The sequence below is a fragment of the Cryptomeria japonica genome, chromosome 4 (genome assembly GCF_030272615.1).
Source record: "Cryptomeria japonica chromosome 4, Sugi_1.0, whole genome shotgun sequence".
NCBI classification, from domain to species: Eukaryota; Viridiplantae; Streptophyta; class Pinopsida; order Cupressales; family Cupressaceae; genus Cryptomeria; species Cryptomeria japonica.
This window is the reverse complement of record NC_081408.1, coordinates 767,580,650-767,605,329: the sequence shown is the minus strand read 5'-3', so window position 1 is coordinate 767,605,329 and position 24,680 is coordinate 767,580,650. Positions and strand designations below refer to the sequence as shown.

The 24,680-nt window shown below is 35.4% G+C and overlaps 1 pseudogene; it reads left to right on the top strand.

The window, feature by feature from the left end:
- The first annotated feature begins 1,206 nt into the window (after positions 1 to 1,206).
- On the top strand, positions 1,207 to 24,403 carry LOC131875383 (uncharacterized; annotated as a pseudogene).
- The last annotated feature ends 277 nt before the right edge of the window (positions 24,404 to 24,680 follow it).

Genomic DNA, 24,680 nt, shown 5'->3' with positions numbered 1-24,680 from the left:
TAATGTCAAAGCCCCTACTTTTGGTAAGGGCTAAAATTTTAGAAATTATAGCAAGGACGAGGTCATTCAACCTAATGTTGGATCTTCAATCTTATAAGTTGATTCTTCAAATGTTTCATTGTTTCATTGTTGTAACCAGGAAACGTCATCGAGACAAGGTTAAGTTAGATATGTTCGACATCTTATCCATAATCCTAGATGAGAATGATGAAGTTTGTAAGAAGTTGTGGTTTGATTTGTTAGGCATATGGAGAAGAGAGTTGCATGTTTCAACTGCAACCTACGATCTCTTTAGAAGTTTGGTTGAATAGAAAATTGAGAAATTCAAGGAAGTATTGTCTAAAGAGGAGCTAAGTTCATTGGGTTTTTAGATTTTAGGATCTCCAAAAAAGAGTGAGAACTAAATGAGAATATAGCAGATTTGTTTCACATGTCAGGAGGCCTGGACATCATATCATAATTGTGGAGTTAATAAGGAGAACGACCTATCACAACCAAGTGACCTAATGAGGACAAAGATGCAGATGAGAATGGAATCATGACTCACAAGGAGCAAAAAAAAATTATAGATTTGAATACACCTATTATTGTGCATGATGAAAGTAAAAGGGATAATTATTTCCATCCAACTAAGGCTGATATTGTGGAGGAAGAGCCAATATCTATAGGTGAGGGGTATTCAAAACTCTTCATTGGTGATTTGCAAGCCATTACTGATAAAGTAGGCGAAGATAAAAATATCTTTGATAAATCCACTCACGATCACAATGTTGTCCTAGTAGAGCTTTATGAAGAGTGCATGTTATCATCTAGTGAGGCAATTGAGTTTGATAATGTTTTTACTATTGATAACCAATTAGAAAATTTAATGGGTGATAGCTCATGTACCTTAGATGAAATTGAACAAAACCCTTTAGCATTGCAAGATTTGAAGGACAAATTATTGTTCATAGAGGAGAGAGTTATGCAAGTATTAACAAGGGAAGATGCATCTCACAAATACAAAAATCTTACTTGGAAAACTCAAATTGAGGAGAGACACAAGGGAGTTGCAAGTGGAGTCACTGGCACTCAGTTGGGCACAATCAAAGAAGCTTTTGAAAAGATGAAATTGGATTACTTGCAACTGCTAATGGACATGGATCTTGCTATCAAGTTTGAGAAGACAAGGAAAGAGAGGTGGACGAGCTTTGTCTACAGTTGAGCATGGCTCATTACTCATTATATAAGGTTGGATATCAGACTTCTATTGCAGCCATTCACAAGGAAGATGGATTTAATTCTAAGACCAAGGAGATCATACAAATTGTTGAAGGAATCAATACCCTTTGTGAGAATGAAAGTAAGCATAATGTTTGCACCATTCTCTATTCAAATAAGGCACTTTATGTTATTGAAGAACAAAAGGACCAGTATGAAGAAAAATTCATGAATTTTGGTGACCAATTCTTCTATGATGCTCCAATATGCCACATCGAATTAGCTGTTATAACAGATTCTAGGGGCAGATTTCATAGTGGTTTATGTCATGGGACAGAAATGATTAATGATCTTCCAATGTTAGAAGAAGTCGGGCATGAGAAGATTCTCAAACAAGACAAAGATAATGAAGTCTATGTAAGTGCAAACAATAGTATGCTGATTGGTTTTGATGAACATAAGGAGATTGATATGCTCTATGTAGGTAATCTTGGTAGGAAGCGCCACTTGCTTCACGAAATAATTGCTATGAATGAAGCTATAATTATGAATTATTTCCCTTCAATAGTTTTTTTAGTGAAGTTGGGAGTTGATAGCATGAGGGTGAGTGCTCAATATAGTCATTTTCATATTTGGGAAGTGAGGATGGACAAGTTGTTACTAGTAGATGTCAAAAAATGAATTCTTGAGGTTGTTAAAAAAAAGATTATCAATTTTAATAGTGCTGATGCCTTTTGTTACAGTAGGCTTGCAAACTGGTTCTCATATGATAATAAGCTTCTAGACTTTAGTTTTGATAGAGTAGAGCAACGTAAGCATGATAGGTATATGTCAAGTAGATGTGAGCATTAATCTCTACAAAAAAAAGGGAGTACTTATTAGCTTGATTGTATTGTGAGGAGTATATATAATTTCTCATTCAACTCGAAAATTAATGAGTTGTATATGTTTAGGATGCCAAATGGGAAGAGATTGACAGAGTGGTATACCGAGAATCAAATTCCGTCATGGTATGAGATGTCCACTTCTTTGGAGGGAGGATTTGCAGCTTGTGGGATTATTAGTTTATTTCTTTCAGATGGTTGTTATGCTGGGTTACAGAGGAGAAATTAAGAATGAGTTGACTTCTCTAGATAATGAGGAAAATAGATTTAAAACTTGGCCATGGGATCCAAGAAACATATGCAGTTTGGTTTTCTCTTTGTGGATTGTTCAACAGTTAGTAGAATTGGGCAAGGATGTTGAGTTCAATTGTATCATGTAGATACATCGTAGGAATGTTGAAACATTTTTCAGATTTGTTTGGGATCTTGGTATTACTTGAGGACAAGCAATTTCTAAGGAGATAGGAAATCAATTAAATAATTAATTTTTAAGTTATCAAAACATAATAACTTTAAAGACAACTTTTAATTTAATTATTTATTAAAGAAGATTTAAGTGACTTTATGTCAACATCAAATTATAAAATAAAGTCACTTTATTTTTAAAGAGGAATTCCAAGAGACAGGCAGAGGATATGTGAAGAGTCACAAGGATGTGGTATTTAAGTACATGGATAGGATCATTTTGATATGCTTGGTTATTGTTCTCTCTTGGAAAATTTTGGGAAGCTTGGGCTTTTCAGCAAGTTTGAGGATGCAAACCCTCAAGCTTGGAGGCAGTGGATGAAATCCCATTGTCAGTTGGAGATATCACATAGGTGTCTCATTTTGTGCTTCAAGTTCATATTGCCTATAATTCCAATATGACTATAAATTTTGTGGTTGAGATTGGATAAATTTCTATTGTTTTTTCTATTGAAGATTTAATGGCAATGTTCATATGATTTTCAAAGCTTGTTCTAAACTACAATTATAGTTTTAAAATTGAAATTTGTCTACATAACATTGGATGTTTTGAAGATTAAATTCTTGCAGATTTTTCATGAAGTTCTTGTGCAACAAATTTAGAGCAACTTGAATCAATATCGATAGGGCGATATTATACATCTCTATAAGATTAACTCTAGTAGATAATGGATCTGGCCTTAATGTGTGTAGCATTGACTTGTAGCAAAATATCAATGTCAATTCTTCTCTCATTCAACCTAATTCTCATTCTATATGTGTCTTTGATAGTATTTGTAGACAATGACTAGGTACAATAACCTTGCATGCTAAGATAGGTCCTATTTTACCTACACCTATCCATGTCATCCTCAATACCCTCACATATAACCGTATTCTAGGGAGACCTCAGATTCATTCTATGCAAGTGATCCCTTCAACTCTATTAAAATCTTAAATTCATTTAAGAAAATGAGATGTATACTTTGGAAGCAACTGATAAGAACTTACAAAGTTATTTTCAAACTAAATTTGCATCTCAATCTCCTTTAAAGTTTTCTATTCCTTCTCTACAAAAAATTCAACATCTTCCAAATTGTTGCTTCTACTTCAACTAAATTTTCTAGTTCTTCTAGTTATTCTTCTTATGGCATTGAGATGTATGAGGCTCCACCATCTCTTTCAAAAGTGGCATCTATTTATGGTCTCGGTTTCCATATATTGGCTAAGAGTGGATAAAGAGGAAATGGTTGACATAGAATCGAAGTTCTTTTGGATAACTACACATGCAAACCATCATTTGGACTTGGATATAATCCTTCTAATCCTACCAAAGAATCCCATTGACCATCTTTCAATGTGAACGTTATGTATTTTCTTTTAAATCTCATTCTTTTTAATCCTCACCTAATTGATGTTGATTATGCTTCTAGCATACCTTCATTTGCCATCTTTTAAAAATGGCATCTCTTTATGGTCCCAATTTCCATATCTTGGCTAAGAGTGGATATAGAGGCAATGGTTGACATAGAATCGAAGTTCCTTTGGATAACTAAACATGTGAGTCATCATTTGGACTTGGATATAATCCTTCTAATCCCACCAAAGAATCCTATTGACCATCTTTCAATGTGAATGTCATGTATTTTCTTTTAAATCTCATTCTTGTTAATGTTCACCTAATTGATGTTGATTCTACTTCTAGCATACCTTCATTTGACATATTTTCTATAAATGATTACTTAACAAACATATATGTGTCAATTACACCCATATGGGTCCATGGTGCCTAGGTGAGACCATGACATCTAGATGGGTCCATGGTGCCTAGGTGGGACCATGGTGCCCAACCTAGGGGGGCCATAGGTCAAACTAGGACTACATGCAAAAAAAATAAATAAAATAAAATTCAATACAAATCAGAGTTGGATGTCGTACCTCATGTGTTTGGCCACCCTCCTTAAGAGCCCGCCTTAGGGCCTCCATCCTTGTGGGTTGAAGTGCTTGTCTACTTGGCATCTTGACTCATGTGGACCCCTCTACACTTGATATTGAAAAAGTGAATAAGACAAGAAAATGGTGGACATTTAACTATTTATAGGTATGTTTCTCTAAAACCCTAATCTACCATTGTTCACTAATCTTTTCATAACTTGACCTAGGGAACTCTAATTCACATGCCATTTACTGTATTGGAATCTTTATTTAGGGTAAGTGAAAGAAGTTGTGGCCACTTAATATGGAAGTTTTAGACTTAGTAAAAAGTGGAAATCAACCAGAGTCAATAGGAGACGAATTGGGATCTCGCCTACGCATGGGATCCCAAGCTGAAAACCAAACGGGATCCTGAGCCTAGAACCCCAAACGAGATCCCATGTTGAAATGAAACATGGATCCATGTTGAAATGAAATGGGATCCCGTTTCATTTCAACACGATATCCCATTTCAAATATATAATTTTTTTTAAACACGTAGTGGGGTTATTTTTGCCATATGGGATCCCGATTGAAGGAGTGGAGCCCTCCCTAGAAGGTGCCAGCAAGCCTCTTGCAAGTCTTCCAGGTACGCTCAACACCCCTTTTTTTCAATAATTCATATTTAAATTAAATTTTTAGTTTAAAAATTAAATTTTTTTGTTAAAAAAATAGATTTTTAGTTTAATATTAATTATTTTTTCATTAGAAAAGAATGTTTTTAGTTTAAAAATTTGTTTATTAGTTTCAAAATTAGTTAAATTTAGTTTGAAATTTATTTTTTAAATTATTGATAATGATTTGTTTTTATGAATTGATTAGATTGGGATTTTTTAAAAATGTTAATCTAGGTTTTAATAATACTATTTTTTTAATAAAATTATTTTTTCATGGTTGATGAATAAATTTAATAAAAATGTTGAAAACCTTGAAACGAAACCAAAACCCCCCAAAAAATCAAAACCAAAATATTTAATACAAAATCAAAATGAAAACCAAAACCAAAAAATTACAACAAAAACGAAACTAAAACATTGTTAAAATTTACCAAAGCAAAAACCAAAACATAGAAATTTAACTAAAATGTAGAAAAAGTAAAACTAAAACCTTTTTTCAAAATAAAATGAAAATGTTGAAAAACCAAAACTTATAGGATGACATACATGACCATTTGACCCATATGAACTAATATATGACCATGTAGGAGCACAATGGATTGTAAGGGGTCATATGTAGTCATAAGGGGTCACACATGTGTTCTAACAAATGCACGACCGCTTAGGACCACATATGATCCCATAGGATTACATCATGTCCTAATGGGTCATATTTGGTCCTAAGGGGTCATGCATGTGCTTTTTAACATGTATGCACGTGACCCCTTATGACCACATATGGCCCCTTTTAACATCTAGTGTATACAACATACCCCCTATGACCACATAGGATCACATCATATCCTAAGGGATCATATTTGGTCATAAGGGGTCACTCGTGTTTTAACACATGCGTGACCCCTTAGTCCACCACATATGGCCCTTTTAACATCCTAGTATCCCAAGGGCTCATTGAATATGTGGCCCTAAAGCGTCATGTACATATGTGTTGTAACACGTGTTCAACCCCTTACGACCATATATGACCCCATACGATCAAGAATAGTGTCCAAAGGGGTCATGTATGTGGTCCTAAGGGATTTCACATGCACATTATAAAGTACATGTGTGACCCCTTAGGACCACATACATGACCCCTTAGGACACTATGCACGATCCTATGGGGTCATACATGTACATGGTTCTAAGGGGTTGAACACATGAGTTAGAATGCGTGCATCTATGATGGGCCTTTAGGACCACATTGTGTTCTAAGGGGTCATATATGTGATCCTAAGGGGTCACGCATTTGTTAGAACACATGCGTGACCCCTTAGGACCACATATGAGCCCTTTTACCATCCTAGTAGTTGGGGAATAATTGATGGTCCCTTAGAACACAATGTTGTCCTAAAGGGTTGTCACACATGCACACGTGAACTAACTCATGCGTTCAACCCCTTATAGGACCATGTATATGTGTATAACCCCATAGGATCACATAGTTACCCTAAGGGGTCATATGTGGTCCTAAGGGGTCACACATGTACTTTCAAATTCATTCCCCTTTTAAGCCACATGTCCTACAATTTAGTTTGATCCCCTTTCTTTCCACATGTCCCAATTAGGCTTGCATCCCCTTTTAAGCCATGTCCATATTATACCATGAGTGAGAATACATGCATGTGTGTGATGGGCCTTTAGGACCACATTGTGTTCTAAGCCTGGATCATATGTGGTCCTAAGGGGTCACACATGTACATTCTAGAACACATGCACATATCCCCTTAAGCCATCTCCTATTTTCAAATTCATTCCCCTTTTAAGCCACATGTGTCCTATAATTTAGTTTGACCCCCTTTCTTGCCACATGTCCGAATTAGGCCTGCATCCCATTTTAAGCCATGTCCATATTATACCAAGAGTTAGAACATGTGCATGTGTGTGACGTGCCTTTACTAGGACCACATTGTGTTCTAAGGGGTCATATGTTGTCCTAAGGGGTCACACATGTGTTAGAACACATGTGTGACCCCTTAGGACCACATATGAGCCCTTTTAACATCTTAGTAGTTAGGGTATATTGTATACACTAAGTATAGGATGTTAAAAGGGCTCATATATGGTCCTAAGGGGTCATGCATGTGTTAGAACACATGCGTGACCCCTTAGGATCACATATGACCCCTTAGGACACAATGTGGTCCTAAAGGCCTGTCACACATGTGCATGCACTCTAACTCATGCATTCAACCCCTTCTAGGACCATGTACATTTATGACCCCATAGGATCACAAGGTGTCCCAAGGGGTCATATTATGTGATCCTAAGGCATCATGCATGTACATTAGAACATGTATGCGTGTCTTAAATCTATATATTAAAGAACCCAATATTCTGAAATCTAAAGTATTATATAAGTTTGATCCAATCTAAGATGTATTAAAAGCAGTTTCAAAAGCGATCTAGATAAATTAGATCTTCATAGTTTCAAAAGCAATCTAGATAAATTAGATCTCCGTAGTTTCAAAAGCGATCTAGATAAATTAGATCTCCACCATTAAAAGCAGTTACAAGATGTACCTACATGCACACAAAAAAAAAAAAATCAAAACTTAATTAGAATTAAATTAGAATTGAGTATCTAATGAGAGAGATTTCTCTTGATGAGCTAGAGGGGATTGTGTTTCAGATTAAGAGAGGGAAAGCTCTTGGTTTGATGGTTTCTTGATAGAGTTTTTTTCAAGAATTTTGGGAAATTATAAAAAATTAATCAGAACTTAATCAGAACTTAATAAGAATTGAGTATCTAATGAGAGAGATTTCTCTTGATGAGCTGGAGGGGATTGTGTTTCAGATTAAGAGAGGGAAAGCTCCTGGTTTGATGGTTTCTTGATAGAGTTTTTTTCAAGAATTCTGGGAAATTATAAAGTTGGATCTTTTGGTGGTTGTCCAGGAGTTTGAGAAGAGAAAATAGATGTTAAGAGCTTTTAATTCTACTTTCATTGCTCTCATTCCCAAGTGTGAAAGGGCGAATAGGCTAACTTGGTTTCAACCTATTTCCCTTTGCAATGTGACATATGAAATTATTTCAAAATTAATGGCTGAGAGGTTGAAGAAGTGGCTTAAGGGGTTAATCTCAAAGGAACATAGTGGATTTGTTGAGGGTCGAAAAATTCTGGATGGAGTTGTTATTGCTACAGAGACTATTCATTCCATGGCTAGCTCCCACAAGAAGATGATGTTCATAAAGTTGGATATGGATAAAGCTTATGACAGAGTTAAATGGTCCTTCCTGCGTAAGATCTTGGTTGCTTTTTGGTTTTGTGAGGAGTGGATCCAATGGGTCATGAGTTGTTTTACTTTAGTGTCCTTCTCAGTGTTGATAAATGGAGACCACTATGATCTTTTTTGGGGCTTCTAGGAGTATACGCTAAGGGGATCCTCTCTGCCCATACTTATTTCTACTTCTTGTTGAGGGGCTTGGACATTTGTTGAAAAGAAATGTTGAGTTAGGCATCATTCAGGTGCTGGGGTGGAGATTTGCTTTTGCAGTCTCATTTGTAGTTTGTTGATGATACTGCCTTGATGGGCATGGCTACTGCTAGGGAGGCTACTTCTTTAAGGTAGTTGGTGGACATATATCTTGTGGCTTCAAGACAATTGATTAATGAGGATAAATCCTCCATTTTTTTCTTCAATACTCTAGTACCCATCTAGAGAAGAATTGCTAATATATTGAGGTTTCAGGTTGGGACCATTCCTTTTACTTATTTGGGTATTTGAATATCTGTTGGTCGTCTTCCCAAGGGTTCTTGGCAGGGTATTATTGACAAGTTCTGGATGAAATTCACTCATTGGACACATAGATGGCTATCTTTTGCTGGGCGGGTTCATCTTCTAAAGCCGATTGCGAAGAATCTCCCTACTTATAGGTGTATGCTTTAGGTGGCTCTGGTGGGGTTCCTTAAGGAGTTGGATTCTTTGGAGAGAGAGTTTTTATGGGGAGGATGATTGGGGTCCTCCAAGTGGATCTTGGTAATGTGGGAAGATGTGTGCAGTCCAAAGCAATATGGAGGGTTGGGGCTCAGTCAATCAACATTGTTCAGAGAAGTTGTGTTTGCTAAGCTTTTCTGGAGATGGTGTGTGGAGCAAGATCATTTGTGGGCTAGAATAATTGCTCATAAATATTTTCCTGGAGCTCCTCATTATGATATTCCTAGATACCCTCTTGTGGGGAAAGGTTTGGTGATTTGGAATACTTTGTAGAAGCGTGAAAACCTCATCAAGGATGGTTTATTTGGATCTGTAGGTGGGGTACTGAAGCCCTTTTTTGGTCAGATTCTTGGGATGGTTTCCCTCCTCTTACCTCACAGTTTCCTCACTTGATTCCTTTGCGCTAAAGATTTCTTGTAGCTGGTTGGGATAGGGTGAGTGAATTCAAGTCCTTCTCCTTTTATGACTATTTGGTGAGGGCTTGTTGGAAGGATCTCGCTAAGTGGCTAGATATGGGAATGCAAGAGGAGAGTGTTGAGCTTCACAAGATTTTGTGTAGTAGGCATTGTAGTTCTCTCCCGGAAGAAGACATTCAGGCATGGACCCATAATTCTAAGAGGATCTACTTTGTTGCTTCTGGTTATCAGGGGTTATTGGCTCAAAAGCTAGCTAGGGCAGAGGTTAATTGGTGGAAGAGGGTGTGGAATAAGATCTTGTGGTCAAAATCTAATTTCTGTCTAGACTTTGGCTTGGAATAGTTGCTTGACTTGGGATAATATACGTAAACATGGTTTTCAAGGGCCTTCTATTTGTGTTCTATGTAGGAAAGACGAGGAAGATTCCTTGCACTTGTCCATCAGGTGCTCCTTTGTTATGCAACTTTGGCATTGGTGGTGGGAAGTTTGGAGACAACCTTGTGTTCATGCTTCCTCTTTGGTGGAGTTCTGGGATAGTATGGGAAGGCCCCCCTTGATGACCTCCTTTTTGTAGGATGTCTGGTATGTTGGACCTACTTTTCTTCTATGGCAAATTTGGTTGGAGCGAAATCCTAGGATATTTTATGGTGTGAATTTGATAGGTCAGCAAGAGTGGATGTGCATGTTAGGTATGATACAAGAGATGGTTGCACCTAAGAGTGAAGTGGTTTTCCCCTTGGGGAAAGGGGATGCACAGTTGATGGAAAGACTTGGTCTACAAGGGATTTAGTCATTTTATGGAGGTTTCAAGAGATACAAGATTGGGTACAGGAGAGTGCAGAGGATGGGTCGGTGACTACCTCCTCCAGCTGGTGTTTTGAGAATCAACACTGATGGTTCTTCTAGAGGCAACCCTAGACCTGCTAGGATTGGTGGGGCTGCTAGGGATGTAGAGGGTTTGATGATATATATTTTCTCAGTTCATGAGGGGGAGAAGATTGTTAATCTCATGGAGGGTTTGGCAATTCTTTATGATGTAGAGAGGGCTTGTGCCTTGGGATGGCGAAGGGTTATTTGTGAGGCTAATTCTTAGATCTTGATTAACTTGTTGATTAAGATAAGGTCTGATATTAATTGGCAGTTAGCCTTGGTTGTTCAGCGAGTTCTTCAGGTTAGTTGCTAAATGGAGGAGGTTTCATTTGTTCATATTCTGAGGGAGTGGAATCAAGTAGCTGACTGTTTGGCCAAATTGGCTTCCGAGCATGATGATGGCTGGAAGATTGAGGATTGGATGCAGATGTCCTTGAGTTACGTCAGGATTTGGATCAACTCCTTGAGGAGGATAGGAATCTGGAAGATAGTTGGTTTTGTTCTTGGATTTATAGTTTTGATTCTTAAGTTTTTGGGGCTGGGTCCCCTAGTTGTGATTGTAGTACTCTTTTCTAATTCTTAATAAAGTTTTTACCCCTTCATATATATATATAAGATTATAAATATAATTAATATAATACTATAAATTATTAAAAATATAATAATATTTTAATTTTTTTAATATTTAATCAATATTTAAAGATTTTTATTTCCACATTATTATGTTCAGACGACTTCTAAATGTAATGAAATAGCTAAATTATGAAAAAAAAAGGCAAGCAAAATGTAAATAGTAAATAGTTTAATATTGTGGATGAGGCCATCCCTTTTACCCTATTTAAGTTCATTCCTAAATTTTTAAAGCTATATTTCATTTACCATCTGAACCGATTTTGAATACGTTGCTTTCTTTCCTAAGCAAACTTTGTTTTGTGTTTATAAATTTTACGTCAATGACATTTTAGATATGGGTTTTGGTAAAGTGAATGCAAGAAAACTTGAGGTGTTAGTATGGTCAATCTAAACCAAATTTTGTGTGAGTTATTCACTATTCTTTTCTTTCATCAATTACATATTTTGAATGTATTTAATGATACTTTTAATTGGTTATGACATTCTTTTGTTAATAGATATTATTGAATATTAGATATTAAGACATGAAAGATATAATATTATATTTAAAAATATGTAAGAGTTGTTTAATCATTTAAAAAATGGGTAGATTTTTTTTTATGTCTATTAAAGTAGTATAATTCAACTTTCTTCATTGCATTTTATAATGATGTGTTATTTACAAAAATATAACAAAATTCATATGATTGGGTTTTTGTGCATTGAGAATTGAAGTGAAATTGGACAAATAGCCAGTTCGATCGAGTTGATTTTCTCTCGGTCCTCATATCTGCAAAGTAGTATATATTCAAATTAAACCAAGACTTTTGCACTGTCTATAAATATTAGAGATTTGAAGAAATATTCAAGCTAAGAGAAATATTCAAGACAAGACTCACTTTGAGATAATGGTCTAGTCTTGAGCGCAGACCTCTAATTTTTAGGGAAATAAAAAGAGAGAAACTGTTACAAATATAACTCATTTATATTTTAAACAAGCAAGGAAAGGGTAAAACAACAGAAAATTATATCGAGACAGAGAGAAAATATTCAACTACATTGTAAACCCTGTTTACTGAACATACTCGTAAGCTAAGTGAAGCTTTAAAATGTAATGGGTTTTGATTAAGCTGAGCTAGTTTAGGCATTTCCCTTTCGAGAGCCCATTTAACCTTCTAAGCCTAAAAACTTTATTTATGCTCTTTATATTAGTACAAAAGATGAGAGAGTACATGAAATTGTAAAATACCAGATGAGCCAGTTGTCAGATAATGTTAAAAATGATATATTTTTAATGAGATTTAAAACTTTTCCTTCATTCATAAGACATTCTCCATACTGAAAAATGATATATTTAGTAGGGTCTTTTTGTGACCGAACTAACTCATGGTTTTTACGTGATGTACTAACTTCGAATTTTTCTCGAATAGTGTTTGGCACATTGATTTATGAAGTGGACAATGAAAAGGCATTATTCAAAAACTACATTAGTATTAATCATGCTCGGCAATTAGATGTAATATTTTGAGTTTTATTTATTAAAAATAATTAATTTTGATTAAAGGTTTTTAAGGGGATTTGGAGTTTTAATTTTAATTTTAATTAAATAAATATTTTATTAGAATTTAATTATGTATGTTTAGTACATTAACTTTTGGATTAGATCATGGACCTTCCCGCTATTGTTTGGTTGAAGCTGAATTTTGATGGGTCATCTAGGGGCAACCCGGTCAAGTGGGAGGGGGTGGAGTGATTTGAGACTCATGTGGTAGCCTCATCCTTGACTATGTGGAAGATTATAGAATTCAAACTTCAAGCATGGCTGAAGTGACAACTATTTACCATTGGTTGATCACAGCTAGGAATAAGGGACTTAAACACATCATTGTTGAAGGTGACTCTAGAAACACCATCATGATGCTCAAAGGGGCAACAAAATTGGATTGGAAATCCAACCATCTCATTGCCAAGTCTAATTCTCTCCTTACTTCATGAGGAGACATCAGGTTTTGCCATGTGAGACAGGAAGGCAACTGTGCGACAAACAAGTTGGCGGGGATGGGTGCGTATGCTAATGATTTCAAAATTTGAATCCACTTGCATGAAATCTTGATGTAGGCTCATGCCATTATTTTGAAGGACTTGTCTCTTAATGACGAGTAATCCCAAAATTGGTTTTTTGTTACTTGCCTTTTTCGCCCTTTCCTTTCCTTGCTAGTTAAGGCGACGCGACTTAAATATTATTGTTGGTAACACCCACCATTGTAGTAGAGTAGCTAGTAATGATAGAGGACGATATCAAAATAAAGGAAGATCATATGGAAGATGAGGTTCATAAGGTAAAGGAAGAGAGTTCAATGGGAAATGCTTCAAGAGCAACCAATATGGGCATAGCTAGTAAAAGGTGTCATGGTTGTAGAAAGGGCATCAATTGCCGATAAGTCAGTAGGCTTGTGTTCATTTTCAGATTGGTGGTTATAAATATAGTGTATTATGTGATATAATGGCCATTGATGTGTGCCATGTATTTCTCAGAAGATCATCGTAATTTGATAGGAAAGCGGTGCATGAAAGAAGTGAGAACACTTATACCATAGAGAAGGATGGAGTTAAACATATCTTAATGCCTCTCCAAGAGAAAGAAGGAGACAGTAGTGGTTGTAGTAGTAGGAAAGTTATGTTGGTGAGTGGAAATGAATTCATTTAGGCCATGAAGGAAAAAGAGTTTACTCGTGCTTTGGTACTTAAGCCCAAGCTTGTCCTTACTTCAACAAGATTGGAAGAATTACCTCAAGAAATACAAGGTCCATTTTGGAGAAGTACAAAGACATTGTTGCAATAGAGTTGCTGGATGCATTGCCACCTATTAGAAGCATAAGTCATCACATGGATCTGATTCCCGAGGCTATCCTTCCAAATAAGGCTCAATATAAGTTAACACCTAAGGAGAATGAGGAGATTAGAAGGAAAGTTGAAGAGCTACTTCAGAAAGGTTTGATAAGGGAAAGTCTTAGCCCTTGTGTTGTTCCTACCATTTTAGTACCAAAAAAGGAAGCTGAGTGGTGAATGCGCACAAATTTTAGGGCTATTAGTAAGATAAAAATTAGATATAGAATTCTTATTCCTCAAATTGAGGATACAATGGATTGTTTGAGTGGCTCTATGTAAATTTCCAAAATGGATTTTAAAAGTGGTTACCATTATATTAGGATCAGATCTGGAGATGAGTGGAAGACAACATTTAAGACTAATGATGGTCTTTACGAGTGGTTGGTCATGTCATTTGGACTCTCTAATACACCTACTACTTTTATGAGACTGTTGAATAAGGTATTGAAATTTTTCCTTGGGAAGTTTGTGATCGTATATTTGGATGATCATATTTTGGTTTTTAGTAGATTAAAGGAGGAACATAGACCGGAGCATTTGAGGATGGTAATAAGGAGATTGCATGAGGAGAAATTGCAGATCAACATCAAGAATTGTATGTTTTTTGGAGACTGAACTAATCTACTTGGGATTTAAGGTATCCAAAGATGGCTTAAAAATTGGTGAAGAAAAGGTCTAGGCCATTCTTGATTTTCCTACACCAAGAAGTGCAATGGAGGTAAGGATTTTTCATGTTCTTGCTATTTTTTATCATAAATTTATAAGGAATTTTAGTCATGTTGTTGCTCCAATTATTGAAACTATTAGGAGAAGTAAAAGACCATTTGGATGGAATAAAAGTGCTAAAGAAAGTTTTATATTTCTTAAAAAAAAGGTTATTGAGAAGCCTATCCTTGTTTTACCTGATTTTGATAAAGTGTTTCAAGTTGAGTGTGATTCTAGTGGTTTAGCTATTGGGGTTGTTCTCAGTAAAGAATGGAAACCAGTGGCTTACTTAGGGAAAAGTTGAATGAGGCTAAGACAAAGTATTCATCTTGTGATATTGACTTTTATGCCTTGGTACAATCATTGAAGAAATGGAGACATTACTTGTTTCCTATATGATTTGTGGTGTATACTGATAATCATGCTTTACAATTCATAAATATTCAGCATAAGTTAAATCAAAGGCATGCTAAATGGATAGAATATCTTAAAAAATTTAACTTTGTATTGAACCATAAAATTGGGAAAATAAATAGGGTTGATGATGCATTAAGAAGGAAGAATTTATTGTTGCAAGAAATACAAACGAATATAGTTGGTTTTGAAAGATTGAAGGAGTTGTGGGAAGATGATGCCAATTTGAAGGAAGCATTCAAAGATTACATTAGTCCTATCAGTAGAGATAGAGGACCATAGATAGATTATATGCCATAGGAGGGCTTGTTGTTCAAGGATAACAAGTTGTGCATACCATTTGTTTTTGGATAGAACAAGTATAGTATTCGATCACAATTCAAAGTTTGTGGGACATTTTTGGAGGACACATTGGAAGAGGTTGGAAACTAATTTGTGTTTCAGTTCTACTTAGAATCCACAAATGGATTGTCAAACTGGGGTTGTAAACAAGAGTCTTGGTAATATGCTAAGGCGTCTTGATGGGAAAACACCTGGTAGTTAGGATCTAGTATTAGAACAAACATAGTTCACTTATAGTGATTCTCCAAACAAAAGTACAAGGTTTGGTTCATTATATATTTTATATATAATGCACCTATAGGATATGTTTGAACTTAGAGATCATGGTGGGATGGAGAAACACACTACAAATGGTGAAGATTTTTCTATAGCCATCCATGATCTACAGGAAGCAATGAATATGAACATTGAAATAAGAAATTAGTGGTATAAATAACATATTGACAAGAAATAGAGAGAAATTCATTTTTCAGGTTGGAGACCTTGTCTTGGATCATGTTCAAAAGGAGAGGTTTCCTACTGGGATGTACAATAAACTTCACATGAAGAAGGTTGGTCCTTGTTGAATACTAGGAATTATTTTTACCAATGATTATGAGATAGCTTTGTCTTCAGATTTGGGCATCTCTCCCATCTTCAATATAGTAGATTTATATCCCTATAAAGGGAGTGTGAATGAAGGTATGATAGATGCAAACAAATTAGTCCCTCAGGAACTACAAATAAATTCTTTCCCTTCGTAAAGTATAGATTGTATTTTGGATAAACAACTGTTAAAGAAAACCTGCCAGCATGAATACTTTTTCTACTTGGTCAAATGGAAAGATCATTCTCTTGAGGATGCCTCTTAGCTGATTGAGTTTGACATGCTTAAGTTGGGTCATTTTATGGAATACTTCATGAGTAGTAGCTCATGATTTTCTTTCTTCCTAGGGAGTCTGATGCAAGGGCATCTCCATCCCTCTCTTCTATTTTTAGCATTTGTTCTTTGATTTTGGTTTACTTCTTGTTTGCTTGAACAAAACAGGCATTGTGCCTCTTACATTGAATGCAACGTATTCATGGTCAATGCAGTTTATGTGTAATTTGGGCCTTGGTTGTGTTATGACCTTAGTGTCAATGGGTGGTAGTTATAAACTTCTTATCAGTTTGGAAACATTAAGCCATTAGTCCGATAGTTTCTTTGTGACCTGACGATTGTTGGATTGAATGTTTGTTTTCCCAAAAAAGATGACAGTTAGTTTTTCATATTTTGAGAATTAAAGGAAAGAAAAAATTGCATTAATAATATGTGCAGGAAATATCCTTTATTAATTGTGTCAACCAACTAACCATTGGTGTCTGAAAATGTTGCAAAGTTGTTGTGAGCAACTTTTACAAGTTTTGCACCTTTTGCAACTTTTGCAACTTTTGCACCTTTTGCAACTTTTGCAACTTTTGCAAATTTTGCAATTTGTTGCATAGGTGAGCAAATTTTCTCAAACCCAAAATTGTTTACTTTCAAATGACTCATATGACCTTAACAAACTCAAAACAACATTAGCTAACCTACATTAACCAAAAAAAACTTATCCTATTAAGTGCTCTACCTGGCACCCTTAAGAGTTCATATGCCAACAATGGCCAAACAAAGACTCTTAGGGCCCTTACAATCATTTGAGCACACACTCAATGGCCTCTTGGACTTATTACAAAAATAAAAACATGATTCCACAATCCTGGAAACAAACTCAACAAAAATTGCTAAGTGCCCGTGCACCATAGTCCCTTATTTCCTATATTGGCAACCTATATAGTTTGAACAATTCAAAGTACAAAATAGAAGCCTGTAATAAATAAAGCTCTAAAACTGGATTATATGTATCATTCCAAGCTGTTTGACAAGTGATGATCTTCATATACTACCACTGTCGTGCATACAACAAACTTTTATTTCTTTAGGTGACAGGTGTTGTGTAACAACATGGGAACTCTTGCATACCCACCACTATCATTCTACAGGACATCATCTGTGTTACTCTCCCTCTTTCTCTTCCTACCTATTGTTTCCTTCTGAAAAACATATTGCAGGTACTCTGACTCATCATGTTGCTTTGTTGACACTATTTCCCACATCTGATCTGCTCATTAAAAACACATTCGAGAAGAATATTGCTACAGGTTTCCTTGTTTGTCACGGTAATACACCCATGGTTCAATTTCAAACCCTATTCCTCTTATTCAATATACACACACAAATCCATCAATCATTGAGACTCCAAGCGAACAAACAACAAGGCTTCGCTAAAAACAAGTGTAAGAGCTTGACCTAACCCTAAGAGTACTGCCTAAGTTCTAAAACATATGATGCTATTCAATTTGCAAGGTTATAAGACCGATCTTGATTGTGACTATAAGAATTACATACTTGATTTCTTTCATGGGAATGTATCGTTCCAAGCTATTTAACAAGTGATGATCATCATATACTACCACTGCCATGCATACAACAAACTTTAATTTCTTTAGGTGACAGGCATTGTGTAACAACATGGGAACTCTCGCATACTCACCACTATCATTCTACATGACATCATTTGTGTTACTCTCCCTCTTTCTCTTCCTACCTGTTGTTTCCTTCTGAAAAACATATTGTAGGTACTTTGACTCATCATGTTGCTTTGTTGACATTATTTTCCACATCTACTCTGCTCATTAAAAACACATTTGAGAAGAATATTGCTACAGGTTTCCTTGTTTGTCACAGTAATACACCCGTGGTTCAATTTCAAACCCTATTCCTCCTATTCAATATACACACACAAATCCATCAGTCAATTTTCTTAAGAGAGCATACATGATAAAAATCAAAGAGGAAGTTGCAGACAAGAAATAAATTCACTTACTTCTATAGAAGTGCAGACACAGTTGTAGTGGGGTATGGAGGGAGGGAGGGAGAGAAGAAGAGAAAGAGGGATGGGGTATGGAGAGAGAGAGAGAGAGAGAGAGAGAGAGAGAGAGAGGCACCTTGTATGCATTTGAGAGGGGGAGACAATACACTTACATGTGTATATATATGTTTAATATATTATATATATACATATTATATGTATATAAACATATTATATATACAATATCATATTACACATATTATATATATACATATATTATATGTATATAAACATATTATATATACAATATCATATTATACACATATTATATATTACATATATTATATGTATATACACATGTTATATATAGAATATCATATTATACAATAGCGCGTACATGCCGTTTATAGTAAAGTTAGCATGTACGCACTGTTTATAGGGAAACAAGCGCGTAAGTGCCGCTTACACTATAAGTAACCCATACGCACTTTTTAAACCATAAGTACCCCATACGCGCTTTTGACTGTTTAGGCTTGGAAATAGGCCTGGATGACAAAGCTATGGTTTGGAAGTTTGATTTCCCTCCATTTCTCCCATTTTTGACGTGTTTCATTTTATCAACTTGGTTTATCGACTTTGTCATCATTAGGTTTACACTTCAACAAGTGGGTATTTCTAAAATTTCCACCATATTTTTACCCATCTTCTGAGCTTTCTAACCATATAATTCTTTTTCAATTTGAACAACAATACCATATTATTATTGAATTTATTTTACCAGTGTCTCCATAGTTCTCACAGACATAGGTGCACCATTTTTTGAATAACTTTTGATATACTTATCCAAATTTAAAAAAATTTATATATTATTGTAGTGCACTTGATTATTTACAATTTTTTTATAAAAAAATTGTATTTTCGATTTGTTTAGTGCAACTTATGCTTCACGCACGAACATGTACCTAATTTTAAGGATGTGCTCGATTGGAAAAATCATTAAAAAAAACATACTCAACAAAAAATTACAAAAACTACACATCTTCTAGTGCTCACTCTTAAATATCTTTCTGCCAAAGGATTTGTCAAAATACTAAATCTAACTATGACTTTTTTGATGCACACGTGAGACACTATGTTATGTTTTTTAGATGAAATCAGGGTCAATTTTTCGTGCGCGAAGGATTTGACCCCCTTAATCTTATCCAATTTTGAAAAATTTCAGTAGTTTGGAAACCAGATTCAGAGTACTACAATATTTGTTCTTTGATTATCTTCATATCTTGAGTGGATGACTTTCAAATTTTGCCTCCAAGTTCAGGTTCACCCGATTTCAGAAAAAAAGTGTCCACTTATACCCCCTTTTTGACCACCATCTTTGTGCACTTACCCATATATACTCAACAAATACTGAGGGGTGGGGGGGGGGGGTTGAATCAGTATAGACAAAAACTTCCTTAAACCACTTTGACTGCAAAGACTGCACTAATTGGTAAACAACATCACCTATCTAAATCAAGGCACTACCGGTAAAACACAATAAGACTGTGAAACACATAAACTGGTAACACTTAGATCTTCACACAACCTAATATCTCATTTCCACTTCACCCATATGCTTAGACAAGTAATACATCATCAGAAATATAATGACTACTGGATCAACATGGTTTACCACTTAACAGAAAACACTAAGACATCACATGAAAAAACATCACACATAACACACTGATTTTTCACATGGAAACCAAAATGGGAAAAACCACGGTGGGGATGAATACCCACAAGTTGTTCTTGAACTCTTCTGAAGTCCACTATGTTAGGAGTCTAGTCCGGTTAAGGACTTTACAATAGGTTCTGCTAGGAACCGATCCTGCTAGGGATCACCCGGTTAAAGGTTACCTTGGAAGAGGATTTTGAGAACTCAATGATTTTGAGTCACCCTGTTAAAGGATTTATAAAAAGCTTGTTAAAGCCACCCGTTAAAGGGATTTTTCAACCGCTGAAATGGTTTGAAGTCAACAGGTAATACACTGATCTAATAACAACACTCAATGCCAAGACATATCCACTTTAGTTCCTTCACATCTGCAATCACACTCTGCAGATCTCAACTCATTGCACCAGTCTGGAAAGAATCAAGTATCTCTTCACTTAGATACACACATAACATTTGCCAACAACTTCACAATGTAAATCATCATTGACCTTATAGGAAACGGATAGGTCGGTAGCATAAACCCTAAACCCTAAACATTTAGGTTATCAATATAGTCGGTTCAATCCTGATCATTCAAACACATTGCATAGAATAAAACAATCTTGAACAAATCTCAAGACGTTCTCCATCGTTCGTTCTTTGCCGCTTCTGGAAGCAAATAACCCATCATGCGCTCTCCACCGTTTATTGAGACTTTGCACATTCTCGAGGTAGATAGGATCAATCTTCTTCATGCAAGATCCTCAAGGAAATCCTTCACGCGCACAAGGCTAACGTGGCAACATGATCTGATCTTCATTTTCATGCTAACTGATCATAGAATATCGTCAGTTGAATCAAACAGACTTGAAATGCATCAACCATAAATCCTGAAGCTGAGACTACCAGCCGGTAGTCATATCAAATCAAACCCCGATACAAAACTTTAAATATACCGGTTCATACCATCATACCGGTTCACACTTCAACATACCGCTTCACTTGAACCAACATACCGGTTCACTTTTTCACATATACCGGTTCACATCATCATACCGGTTCTCTTGCTAGTTTGCTTACTTCAATATACCGGTTCATACTTCAACATATTGACATCAATGAGAATATACAATATCATCATGTCATCAAACTCTGCACATATGCCAACAGTTTCCTCTAAGGTTAAACCCATTTAGCTTGCCACTCCATTTGCAAAACCTTCACAAGTGTTGTGCCTTTTGAATCATTTATTATATAGAGTCACTGAAGCTAATAAGTTGATAAGTAGGAGATATTTTTCATAGAGAGTCAAATTATGATATTGCTAATTATGATTCAATTGTGTAATTTATGAGTCAAACTCATTGACTTATGTTTCATGAGTAGTGCCTCACAATAAGCCATCTCTCATGAGAATGAATGGTACGCTTAGCACTCATTGCATCTAGGTGATACTCACAGAGGTGAAATATTGGGCCTTCTTGAAAGGTTGCTCATTCCAGTACTACTCCATTTTCTCCAAGATTAAGCCCACTTAAGCTGGGGTCCCATGGGAGGGGCTTAGGCTCTATTTTGAAGGAAAAAATGGTCCCATGAGCAATTTTTTTTCCTCTACAGGATTATTTAGAATCTTTCCCCCCAAAAAAGGAGCCCCTACTTTTTAGGAAGCAGATAAAAAAAGGGTGGTGCTAGAAATTGCCCCACCAGCTTAGGAACTTTGTTTGCCACTTGTCAATAATTTGCACATTCCATTTCTCACCAAAATCAAATGAAGAGGGAAAATGACATTTATTTAATTAATTTTATCTTTTTTGTGCTCAAACTTCCTTGAATTTAGTAGTTCAAATTTTAAGCTGGTTTGCACAACAACATTCATGGGACCACCATATTTAAAATTTTTCTAAAAATTCTCATCAGCCTTAGCTCTATTTTTAAGCAAGCCCCCCTCCATGGGACCCGACCTTAGTTTGCAAGGTGTTCAGAAGTGTTGTGTCTTACGAACCATTCATTATAGAGCCCCTTGATCTCATCAATTTTTTCATTTCAAGCCAAATTATGATATAAATCAAAATCATTGAGTCATCATTCATGAATAATGATACACAAGAACCAGTCTCTCATAATTAAGAGGTGTAAATGTCAAGGTTTTGGAATGATTTGTTGGTATCTTTAATTTGGCAAGTTTTAGTGCCTATTCACTTTCCGATGATAGAGTCTAGGTTTGATCCCTGTTGCATTTATCCAAGACCTCGACATTGAAGATTGAAATCTTGCAACCTGCTGATTTTCTTCCAAAACCGTTTGATAGAAAGTTTTTCAAGACATATAGTAGTATGGTTGTCTAGTTTCTTTTAAGTTTCAATGTATTTATGACTATCAAATGGTCAAAAATGATCTAGGAAAATGTTTCAGATATCAAGATTCTAGAGCAACCCAGATGATATTTTGAGCCCAAATGCAACAACTTCTAGATTTGTGGCAATCTGAGAGGTTCTTGATTAAAAATGAATTTATTTTTTGGTCGGATAGCCAAAGGCCCAACTCCCATATGGGGTTGTAAGATTTAATTCTTCCAGATTGGTGAGAGACTAAATTACAGGCTTCAGTGTGATTAATGTTAAATCTTTGCAGTGTTTATGGCCTCCAGTTTCAGTTCACTTATATGGAAAAGTTTTTGGTATTTGGGTTATATGATTTATCAGCCCTAGATAAATTTTGTATTAATGTTATATTATTTAAATCATCAACAAATTATAATCAAGCCAAAATAAGCTTGAGGGCTAGCGAGGAGCTATCTTTTTCAAAAAGGCAAAATTTATTGACTTTTCTTATTTGTTTGTCTAGTTTTTATATCACATTTCGAGCTATTTGTATTATGAAGCATGCATGCAAAGTATTTGATGGTCTTAGGGTTTGATCTTCAGCGCTTAAATTTGAGAAAATCATGCCATGGAGGAGCTTCTTGTTAATCCTTGAAAAGTAACAAGAAGGATGGAAGTGGAATTCTTAGAAGACTTTAAATCACCCATGAAGAACATCCACTGAGTCTTGGGAAAAGCAGTATCTGTAATCAGTTCTTCCAGGATACAAAGAATGATGTGAAATGTACACATCCAAAGCAATATCTGTAATCAGTTCTTCTAGGATACAAAACATGATGTGAAACGTACACATCCAGATGTGCATTTTTTTAGAGATTCTAATTCGGCAATTTCAAATCAGGAATTATTGAAAGATATATTGCTCATTTTTGCAAAACTTAACCTGAGAATTAGATATGTGCAAGGTGTTAATTTTAAGCAATCAAATGTTAATTTAACCAATTAGATTATAATCAGCTTGTGAATAAACAATAACAACAATAAAACACAAGACACAAGACACCAATAGCCTAGGAAAGCCTCCCTCTTAGAGGTGAAAAACCTAGCCTTTAAATGTGATATGTATTATCTCAAATATAGACAGTTTACAAGGCAATGACTTATCTCAGATTGTTGTTCAAGATATCAGTGATGAATGCAACCCTTTATTAATAGCAGATGATAAGGAGGAGGAGCAGATCTCTAGATCAGATTTGCTCAAGAGCCTTATGAAGAACTTTGACAACTTTGCCACATTCAACCTTGAAGAGTTTTTGCACAATCGCCTTATACAAGTTCACATGAGAGGGAATTGTTGCTAGGAGAGCAGATAGCATTTGATAAATGATTGTTTGTAAATGACTTCATTTTGAAGTGGTTTATATATCACCCTTTTTGTGCCAATCATCCTCAAGTTGGCTTGCATGACAATTAAATAATGTTGTATTGTCATTATACATTTCCCACATTAGATATTTGGGTCCAGCCCAATAGTCATTGAATTGCCTTTCCATGTTACATTTGGGTCCAACCCAATAACATAATTAATTGCTTCCCACATTACATTTGGGTCCAACACAATAAAAAATTTAATTGAGATAATACACATGAATTTTAATTGTCATTTGACAACATTAAAATTCGATAATCAGGTATCCAAACTAGCTAACATTTTCAACACAAGAGATGAATGAAGTTGTAGCTCCATTGTTCTATGTATTCAAAATAGATCTGGATGAGTCCAATGTAGTGAATATAGAAGTTGACACATATTTTTTCTTTGTTGACTTGCTAAATGACTTTCGAGATCACTTTTGTCAACAATTGGATAACAGTGTCGTGGACATACATTCTACAATTGCAAATTCGACCACACTCCTTAAGAGACATGATGAAGACTTGTAGCTTAAAGATTCATTGTATAACCACCAGCCAACAAGCGACATCTTATCATAATGTTGAAGTGTTGTGATATGCCATTTTTCATAAGAAGTCGCTTGTTGGCTGGTGGTTTTATAATGAATCTTAAGCTACTTCAACATTATCCATATGTGGATACCAATCACTTACTGAAATTAGCAAAAGAGTTAAAAACAAGATCAATAGAGCAGTGGAAGTTGTATTTAGATTTTTAAATAGATTGCCTTTTGTTTTCTTATTTGCAGCAAAGTTTTGTGGGTGTTGGATGCAATTATGTGAGTTCTATTGGAAAATTTTTTCAAAGCCTTGAGATGGCATTTTCTCTCCATGTTTAGATTTGCAGTGAAGTGTGGAAACTTGTAGCAGTCTGCAACAATATATTGACGATCAATAGAGTTGCTTAAAATTTTGATAAGGCTTCATGCAAGCCATTAAATATCATTGATTTATATTGCTTAACTATGTTGGAGGTCACATACTATCAAACCATTG